Source organism: Falco punctatus (genome assembly GCF_963210335.1).
Source record: "Falco punctatus genome assembly, chromosome: 8".
Classification (NCBI taxonomy): Eukaryota; Metazoa; Chordata; class Aves; order Falconiformes; family Falconidae; genus Falco; species Falco punctatus.
The window spans coordinates 51971744-51982893 of record NC_137588.1 but is presented as its reverse complement, the minus strand read 5'-3'; positions in this window follow the sequence as shown (position 1 = coordinate 51982893).

The window sequence follows — 11150 nt, the reverse complement described above, 5'->3', positions numbered from 1 at the left end:
GTATATATTACCTACCAGGATTTATAAATTATCTACCAGGTTAATTGCTTTTTGCAACAATACTAAGTTATTGGTGTAATGAAATAACTCATTGTAAAATAAACCTCTCAATTCAATGTCCAATCATAAATAGGATAATTGTTACTATACATTATATTAATAATACATTAATCAATGTAAATAAACTGGGCCTATATTTCCCTCTCTCTAAATCTATTTTTCCCTTTAGGTTTAAATAATGTGTTGTTTTTCTCTACAGTACCTCCTAACTTCTTCGTGTTCTCTTATTTTTCCCTTTATTGTCAGTTTAAGTGAGATCTTAGTGCTCTACAGATTCTCCTGAGTCTCCAGGTGAGCATTATGATAACTGCCAAAAGTTATTTCTGAGGTTTTAGTAGAAGCAATAATATCAGCAGCAAATCAAAGATAATCCAGGAAATTCTTCTCAATGATCTGTTCTCCCTTGAAGATTTTGTACAAAAGGTGAAATAATGGTTAGGACAGTGTCTTCCTGTCTAATATATCACTTTAACTTGCTATCTTAACTTCTTTTGTCAAGTTTAAAAGTTGTTAGGCTAGTGAGATAGATCCAGCTGAATTCAGTTTTGTTTAATTTAGGTTTATCTTGTCTTTCATAAAAAGAATCTCAAAGTGCTTTAGAGCTGAAGATAAGAAATGGGTAATAAATTTGGTACGATTACCCTTCTAGAAATAGAAAGACAGATGATTTTTTTGAAATTTGACTAGCATCTGAAGAATGGGAGGAGTAATTGGGCACAGAGGGAAACACAGAAAAGACAGAGATTTGAGAAAAATCTTTCCAAAGCTGTATGTGTGAATTTATGAGCTAATACCTGTGCATTCTCCTTTTGGAAACACACAGCTTCTAACCATACTAACAATTCATAATTAACCTTTCATATTGGTACTGAAAATTAAGTAACACAAAATACTGGGTAAGAAAATTGCATTGATGTGACCACTTACACACTTGTTCAATCTAATGAACATTTTTGGAATATTTTTTTTCAAGAGTTCAGAAGACAGTGCAGGAGGAGCAAGGCTGAGTAGCAATATTTCCTTCAAGATTCTGCCTTTTGCAGAACTGACTTCCAGAATTCACAATCTTACTGGTATCTTATTCGTGTAACAAAATTGTGAAATACTGTTCTTTGAATTTTTGTCAGGAATGAAACTCAGTAAGATAAAAAGAAAGAAAAAACAAGAACAAATCAACAGATGTGGAAGAAAAATAATATTTTTTTTTTTTTTAGTTTTCAAAGATAAATGCTATAAATAACATACAAAAATGAAAATATCTACTGGGAAAAAGTCTATGGAAGTAAATTTTGCAAATTGATGTGAACATGGAAAATAAAAAATAAAGAGATAGGATTCTGAAATTGTATGTATGGAATCAAAGATTAGTCTCAGTATTCTAAGAAAGATCAGAAAACCTGAGAGGAAGGATTTAGAATTTCTAGAATGGCTATTGCAATTAGATTTTGTAAAGGATATGATCGTGCACAGCTGCATGACAGTCTCTAAAACAGAATTCATTCTTCTTGTGGAATTCATATCTGAGAAATTACTTCAGAACCTCGTTATATATTCTTAAAACTTTGAAGTGTTTTGTAGTACTAGAAGTTATTAATACTTCCTTTCTTACAGTTCAGTATCCAGGAATAAGACAAACCTGAGTAAGAGCCCCAGTATTTGGCCATTTATTTTTCAGAAGATTAATTCTTTGGAAAGACAACTCTGAATCAAAGTCCCAGCTCTATGCTTCTCTAAGACTTCATTTATATAAAAGTTCAGTTATTAACTTGAATTTTACCACTGGACATACTTGTAATTGTTTCTAAATCCCAGATTTAGTTTTGGAAATTAGTTGAAATCCTGATCAGATTTCTTTTTTGTTTCACCTTAAAAATAAAAAGAAATAGAAGAAGACGTAACACAGAAACATATCTGGCTTGCATGTTAATACCTAAGGACACCGTTGTCTTTCTTTTCTACATCTTTACCAGATGTAGCTCAACTGGTGTCTGAATTTACGTTACTTACAATAACTTTGAAATCTGAGTTCTGCTAAACAGAAGTAAAGCCCAAATCTGAACCAATGAAAATTCATAATCTCTGAGTCAGCACTGAATACCTCAAAAACAGAGTATGTGCTTTTTCTGAGAGGGAAGGGTGTTATCCATACAAGGTGAAAGAAATGGGAGTCTATGAAGAAAGTGTTTTATTATTTGAAGATGTAATGCAAACAGTTATCCCAAGGAATTGCATTTATTGCTCTATTTATTGTCATTGCTTTATTTAATGAAATGCATCCTAACCAAATACGTTTCCAATAGCTCTATCGCTTTTTCCTGTTTTAAGATATGAATAATAAGTGCAATAATCATAAATGTTTGTTCTGAAAGATCCTGTATCTCCATTTTTGCGAGGAAAACTAAGTAACATAGGTATGAAATGTAATGCATACAGTTCAGAGTTAGAATAAAGGATAAAATGTAGGCAAATGTCCTAGAAAATATATTAAATGTAAATCAAAGTTAACTAATGTACCCATTAATCCTTGGATAGATTGTGAACTAGATAGAAGATCACTTGGTAGAAAATTGCCAGTAAAAATACTGATATAAAATTTCCATGCCAAATGGCTAAGTCTTACGTTAAACTTATCATTTAAACTTCAGGAATAAGCTTTCTGAGAAATTATGCACTAAAGCAGTTGCGGTTGCCAGAAGGTATCTGTATTATTGCTTGGATCCTCAAGATAAAAGCTCCATTCATAAATTATGGCTTGAACAATTCTTGAATGAATGTATTTTGAAGTGGATTAATTTGTCACAAAGAAAACATGTGGAATTAACAAGGTAATACCATTTAAAGAACATGATTTAACACTACTTGAAAGCAGAGCCATCCCTCATACACACAGAAGGGCATTTTTACATTATAGATTCCATTTTGTGTGTAATGAAATCAAGAGCAGATCAGGGAGTGAAAGAAGAAAAAGAGCTGTGATTCTTACTGCTCTTTGGATTTAGAAACATTATTTTAAAATTAAGCTGTAAATTTCTATAAAAGAACAATTGAGTCAAGACAGTGGAACAAAGATTTTGCTAGAAAAGCGTGTCAAAATCCTCTTGAATAGCCAAGTGGTTCTAACTGTTAAAAGAACAGTAACTGGGAAACGGTGTTGCTTGAAGTGAGGTGTAAGTAAACGTGGTGACAAGCCTTTACCTTTAGTGCATGGCTAAAAAAGATCTATGATTGCCTTCTAACCTTACAATAAATGTGGCTCAATTAAACTACGAGAAACATAATAGAAAGGGTTTTTCTTCATCTTCCTTCCTGTTTTCACAGATCAGTAAAAGTTTATTTTTCTTTTCCAATACCTCTGAAGCAACTCCACAATCTTTCTTTCATCTCAGTAATTCCTATAACTCCCACTTTTCATACATTCCACACAAGTAGACTCCTCCAGCCCTTACAGACATACCTACTTCTCTCTTATCCCATCATTATTTACTACCGTTCAATATTCTCAGTATTTGTCCCAGCAGAAAACTGCTGTGGTTTAACCAAATCAACAAAATCTTGACCGTAGTAAATCATATGTCACAGGGTGTAGCAGGAAAGCCTCTCTTTTCCTGAAGAAAAGAAAGGGAGGTGGGGGTGGGGGTGTGATCCTGTACAATTTAGGCTAACCTTTTTAGATTGTCAAGCCATGAATTCTACAGTATCATTTGTCTTATGTAATTTTTTAACAAACTTAGTGTAATTTTTGCTCTTATTTTGGTAAAACCACCTCAAATGCATTTTCATTATATAGTTGTGTCTCTTCAATAAGATAAACTAGATGTCTGAAAAAAAACCAAAAAACCAAAACAACCAAAAAACACTTGCTAAAAAGGATGACTAAAGTTAGTAAACCTAAATAGTAATTTGAAAGGAATTTTGATTGCATTCACATTAATAAGTAACTTCAAACAATAACAAGAGACCAGCAGAACAAAACAATTGGTGCTGAGGCCTCAACTTGTACACTACACGTGGTCTGAGAGCTTTATTTTAGGCAAGATTCAGTTTGGCCCTCAGGACCCCGTCTCCACAAGTATGTGGTTCAAAATGCTCTCAATACACATTATTGTTCTGAAATAAAAGCTGATTTAGACACATCTTGCAAGTATTACCAGCACCACTTCCCCCATGGAGAAGGGGGGGGGGGGGGGGGGGCGGGAGGGTTGTTTTCTCTTTTCTCCCACTGAAATATTTACAGACTGATGAAATACTTGAGCTTGGAAACCACATGCCTGTGCCAACGTTTGTTGCATGACCTCCACGACTGTCCTGTTAACCCAGGCAGCCACATCGTAGCAGAAAGCGTATGGTAATGCCTGAGGAGACATTTGCAGAAACATTCATGGACATAATCTTTTGCAGGCTAACATTTGTTGTAGACACACAGTATACAGAAAGTAAATGTGAATAAGATACATTTTTTACAATTTTACTGTTCATAGGTAGTCGGAGAGAAGACGACTGTCACTAGTTGTTGATCATGGTTGGCTTTTAGAAATACTTTGACAATATTGTAGTGTGCCTAGGACAAAAGGAGATAAAATTGGTAAAGCAGTTTGTTTGTTTTTTTCCAAACTTTACTATTCTCCACAAGTGTCAAGGTACACAAGTGTCAAATGTACCCTGCAGATCTGAATAAAGGGTTGGTACATACCTGTGAAAAAGCAATGCTCTTCAGCTTCCTCGATTTACGTAAAGTAAGAGGAAAATAAGTAAACAAAAAGTATCTGCATATTATGAAAATGCCATAATGGTGTGCTTCCAAAAGATTCTAGAGACAAATTTTTGACTAATCGTTCCAGAAACCAGAAGAACTGTTAGCTGCCCAGAGATTTGGATTTGAAAGCTGCTTTGTGTGGTTACTGTTACAAAATATATGCAGAAATGGAGACATTTCAAAATTTCCTCTGTTATTTGTTCACATCTCTACAGCTTAAATAGAATGCTCATGGAGTGAGAATCAAGACATTAATGTGAAAATGGAGACATTTTCTCCCAGTGTAGTTTTAAAACTATATTAAAAGAGCTATCCGTCCCCTACATCTTCACCTTACATAAATCAGGTTAGCCTACTGACTTCATTTAAATACAGTTTACAGGAGTTGTCTCACTGTACCTCAAGAGCATTCAAATGTACCAGAAAGATCAGAAATAATAGCTGTAAATGCTCAGATGAATTTTTTTTTTTCCTCATCTGAGATGATAAAGTGAAGATTCTGGTAATTGACTGTACTGAAACCTTATTCCACTAGAAACAGTAATTTTGTATTTCCTATAAGAAAACATATAACATTTGTTATTGCATTAAAAACAAACAAAGAACGTTTTTTCTTTCTGGCTTCAGTGAGAAATCCTGGTTTTAAGCCCTGAAATCTCTGGATGTGTTCATACAATTTTTTATTAATTTTTTTTTAGATGCAATGAAAGAATATAAATGTCATAGATTATAGATGAATTATTATTGCTTTATTATTCCATCATAGCTTCAACAAGCAAGGGTTTTAATGTGTAAAGGCATTATCAGCAGTCTCCTTTCAGTCCCTCACCATTTAAAAGCAAAATTGACTTAATGGACTGGATGAGAGATGGTGTTTCCAGCTAGAGAGGAGGAAATCATTGAAAAGTGGGCTGGTGGAATTTAGGCTTTTCTGAAATAATGGCATTCAGCAAACAATATTACTGTTTAAATCCAATATGAAACAAAAGAAGCAGATGGATGCAATAATTCAAGTCAACATGCATATAGAAGTTGTATGGCATTTTGGCAAATGTGCAGTTTGATACATTTTCAACTATTCTGGCTGCCTGTACAGGCTGAGAAAATCATAAAACCAAGGACCATCTCCAGTAATGAACCATATCCATGGCCACAAAAATCCTCATCAGTAGTCAACTACAACTTTAAATATCAGGAAAAACACTGAAACACATCTAAGGCATTCGCTGAAAAGCAGAAACTAGACTTATGACATTACTACTGAAGAAATAGTGTAGAATTTTAAGAAATGAGAAAATAGTTAATGTTCTGAATATGCAGAAAACCCACTGAATTATTTCCTGCTGTCCTTTCCCCCAAACACAATCTTCTGGTGAATTCTTGTCACTGCTAAACATTTCTGCAAATGTGTTGTTGGTTTTTGTTTGTTTGTTTTTTCTCTCTTTTGTTTGTTTTTGGTTTTTTGTTTGCTTGTTTTGGTTTTGGTTTGATTTGTGTTTTTTTTAACAAGAATTACAGAATTACCAGAATTACAAGATTAGAACTTACTGCCACTTACAGGAGAAGGTTCACTGGGAAGGGAATATCTGAATTTCCATTTTCAAGAGGTATCCATTTCAGCTGGTTAAAACATTTTCAGGATGTTTACAGAGTACTCAGAACTATATTACAAACTTTGCACAAAAAGGCCTTCTGTCTGGATGTTGTTTTCACTGACCAAAATCCTGATGAGGACACACAAGTATTTGTAGATAGCTGCTTTCTTCTAGAGGTCTCACTCATGTTCAAAGTTGATCCCACAAGGAGATGCTGAAATTCATCAGATTGAAAATTACTTCAAAGCACAGATTTTAACACTGCAACGGGACTGTTGTCTGCCTCTTCCCAATTTTAAATGTAATACATCCCTTCAGAATGACTAGACAATCATTTCCTGAGTAAATCAGAATTTACTGGTGTTTCTACAGTACTGATATCAGATACCTCATGATGTTTTTTCACAGCACTTAAGTCTGATCTAAATCAGTGCTGCCATAATTCAGTCCTGCTCTGACTGTGCATTCCTGCTTCTTCCTGGATGCCAGCAACCATGACTGATGAATTGCGAGGTGGAGAAATTCAAAAGATAAATGGGGGTGAGACATTTCTTGGCAATTTTAACTCTCATGTTATACAATGCACAGACAACACAAAAGAAAGGACTGCTTGCCAAGAGGCAAGCATATGTATGGTGGGACTTCAGTAACACGAACTTACAGTCTTGCAGAACTGCACACTTAGCGTGCAGCCTTGCTCTTTACAAGCTGAAAACTGCATGTATGCAATCAGCTAGAGAATCAGGTACAAAACAATGTATGTAACTACTTATGGCTGCTGGCCGTAAAGTTAATCAAGCGAGTTGGGGTTACAGAGGGTTTAGGGTGAATTTATAGATGTAGACTTCACAGATCTTGGCAATCCTGTGATGTACCAGCAACATATATACTTCTGAAAATGTCTAGGAAGGTTACTGGACATGGTGTCAGAAGTGTTCACCTGTCTCAGATTAAGTTCAAGAGGTACTATGACAGAATGGTGCAGGAAAAAGTTGAGGATGTGATGGAATGGATTAATGGTTTAGAAAATAGGTTTGACTCTCTGTAATTATAGACCTCTAAATCAAACTGCAAAACTACAGCAAAGAGCCACATGTTCCTGGTTTTGGCTATCACTGCTCTCTGGTATGATGTTTTGATTCTTGCAACAAAACTTAGGGAATGGCCAAGCTTGTCAGACCACAATCTATTTCCATATCCTCCTAAACACTGGTGATAGAGGGAGGGAGAAAAAAACAAACAAAAAACAACAACAGCAAAAAATATTAAAAACCACACGGCAGGAGCCTGAGATAGCCAGAGCCTTAAGGCGGGTCTGCCTCACGTTTCCTTGAAATAAATATGCCCCCTACCCTGAATCCCAGTCTCTGAAGACAGGTTTTATTAGAACACATAGAACAAAGTATAAAATAATTCTTGAAATAATGATGCCTTGTGGTCAGCTGGGTGAGACTGACTTTGGGAGAACAAATCTGCCCTGTTCCCTGTGTCGTTATACGGCAACTACTTTCCTCTACACTTCAGTGGCTTTGAGGGCTGAATGAACCCCACAGGGTCCCTTTGCTGGTCCCTGGGATTGTCCCTCCCTCACCCTGGCGGCTTGATTGTGTGTTGACCCCCTTCCTGCTGCAGGAACCCTGCTGTCACCTCCTCTGCAGCATCCTCTCCCTATTTGCATTGTAAGATGTCTAGAAAGCAGAGCATGTTCTGTTTCTCTAAAGTAAAATGCCACCTCCACCTCCCTCCTTACTAGAATAGATGATCCATAGCATGGCAGCCAGGGTATCCTGCACAGCATCAAATCCTGCCCTCTCTGTTACCAGCTGAGTCCTTTGTCCATGTGCTGTACTAGACCTGTTCAAGAAACGTTGTAGAAGCTGATCCAACACTTATACTCTCCATCACAAACACTGTATGCAAAAGACCTAGTACCTATTTCAGGCAGTAGTAAGCCCTGGAAAAAAAACACCAGAAATTTGGGGGGGGGGTGTTTGTTGCTGTTTTTTGGGGGGTTTGTTTTTTTGTTTGTTTGTTGTTTTTTTTTTTTTTTAATAAAAGAATCATCTGGAAGGAAATCAAACATATTAAATTATGGGCTAATGATATAAATAACATTCCATTAAATCACAAAAGCAAAAAAAATATAAATTACTTTAAAGCAAATCTGTCAGTCTTTCACTGCAGGATGCCACTTGAATCTATGGCACTTTACTACCATATCTGATTCTGTATTTGTGATTACATTTATCATACCCAGGAGACAGCAGTTTCCCTGTTCCAAGCAAAATAGTAACTAAATCAATATTCTTGTAACATATCAAATGCAAAAGGTGCTAATCTTTAAGGGGGATAGCAGAATTTGAAAAAGAAGAGGGGTTAAAATGAATTCTGCCCTTCTGCTCAGGTTTTGTCTTCCAGCCAAGCATCCATTTTTTAATACCTAGTTAAAGGCTTCCCACTGCTGCTTATGCCTGGACCACCTGTTCCCATAATGCACTCAAATCAGCAGGTTTTGGCACCGCATTAGATAGTTCACAAAAATACTAGTTCAGCATCAGACATTTAGGGTAAGCAGGCTAAACCACGTGACCCACTATTTCATTTCCATGAAAAAAGAAATAGTTATAACCAGGAAGGAAAGAAGGAAAAATATTGTACAAATTTGATGGTAGGTCAGGGTGGTGGAAATGAAGGAGAAGTGCCTTGGAAGAAATGCCTGAAGTGTATTTGTAGCATGAATGTTACAGAGAGGGAGAAAGAGACAGTGAGGAGGGAGGAATTAGATCATAATTGGTGGAGCTAAAGGAGAGTGAACAATGCTGAATAAAGAGAAGTAACAGGCAATTTGTCTATTGATAGATAAGAATAGGAAGAGCAGGCAATAAATCATCTCATCTAAAGAGGCAAATAAGTGGTATATTAAAGAACAGAGTGTAGGGGGAAGGAGAAGTAAAGTGATAGGTGGCTAGCAGATCGTACAGGCAGGTTGGTTTGATAAATAATTCTTGAGTGGCAGTTTTAAAAACTCTCTGAATTATGAATTTTAAATCAGCCTTCACATCTGGCCTCTGACAAAACTTTGTTATCCATAGCTATATATTCACATCTGGAAGAAAATATCCTGAAAGACAGTTACATGCCTTTTCTATTTAGTGCATAAGAAACTTTTTATAGCTGCTTTTCTAGCTGGAGCTGTCTGGTCTGTTTTCTTTAACTTTGCATTTCCTCAGACATTAGACTCTGTCTAACAGCTCACATTTCAGGCAGTGAGATTGCCATTCCAGGAGATGAGGAGAAAGAGGAACTCCTCCTCTTTCTAGAAGAGCTTTTCATTCACTCCAGCTACAGCAGCAGGTTCAGACCTCTAATCACTTGACATTTTCATGGAGAAAATACTTTATTCCTGGCCTTGGCACTGCAGTGTTCTTTGATATTCAGTCCACAAGGGTATTATCCCACATGTAACACCATACTATGAGTGAATCCCACCCTTTTAAGTAAACAATACTAGATCTTAAACATTTAATCCACTACATCTGAAAAGATTCTTGATGTACTTTCACAACTTGAAACCAAATGTAACAATCTTTCCAGGTCCGTGCCCACGGAATAGTTCCTGATAAAGTGAGAGGCTTGCTTGGATAGAGGTAGCTTTCTCCGAAAAGAACATGATACTTAGCTAAAAGGTATTTTAGTTCCGGAACTTGGAGAAGGTTGAGAGATCGCTTAAAAAGGCAGTTCTTTGTTTGAAGGACTTCAGGAAGGTAGAAACAAATGAATGATGGAAAAGAATAAGGCTTTTTATGAGCTATCTCATACCTGGAGGGGCTGGTACAGATCCAGAGCCAATAAAGCCCAGCTATCCCCTTGCTCATTCATTCTGATGTCTCTGCTTGGAGACTTACAATTATGGGGAGAAGGTAGGTTCATTACAGCTGGGTATGCACAGGGCTGGCTCAGGTCCATGATGCTCAACAGTTTCATAATATATTTAATGGTTTCTTCACGTACTTTAAAGCTTTTGTAGCTCAAATATATCATTATCCACAGTGACCTGCAATCCAGAAGATAAGTGAGAGTTAAAAAAAATATAAATCTTTTAAGATAGTTAAAAGAAAATCACTTTTTATCCCAGTCAAAACAGAAGTCTTAAGTTTTCAGTAAAGATGTAAGGGAACAATCACAACATGAACCTAAATAGTATTATGTTAATATACCTCTTACTTCAAATATACACCTTTCTCAGGATTCTGCTCATGTAAATACCATCAGATTTTGGGTTTTAGGTTTCATCATACATATGAAGTGGATATAAAGAGACAATGCTGAATTTAAGACAAATTATTGAAAGAAACTTAGATTTTCTTAGTCCCTAAAACTCAACTGAAGAATGAGTCCTCTGTTTCTTTGTCATGCAGGATTGATCCCTCCAGAACAGTGCCTTTGCAGTGTTTTGCCACTTAAGAAACATCAGTACATAGAAGCAAATAGAAATTATTCATATTTCCTGTTAAGAATATATACTAAATTGCAGAGCTTGTTAAAGTGTCAAACCTGTTCTTTCCTATTTTCTTGTAGGAACAAGGATTAAGTAAATTAGTCTTCAGAGAGCTACGTTAATTTTGTTGTCATTTCTCAATGAAAAGAAAAAAAATACTGTCTTATTTGACTGAGACCCAGCTGACACATGGTCATATTTTGGGTTTGTTTTTTTTTTTGCCCCATGTAGAGGAGTTAGAACT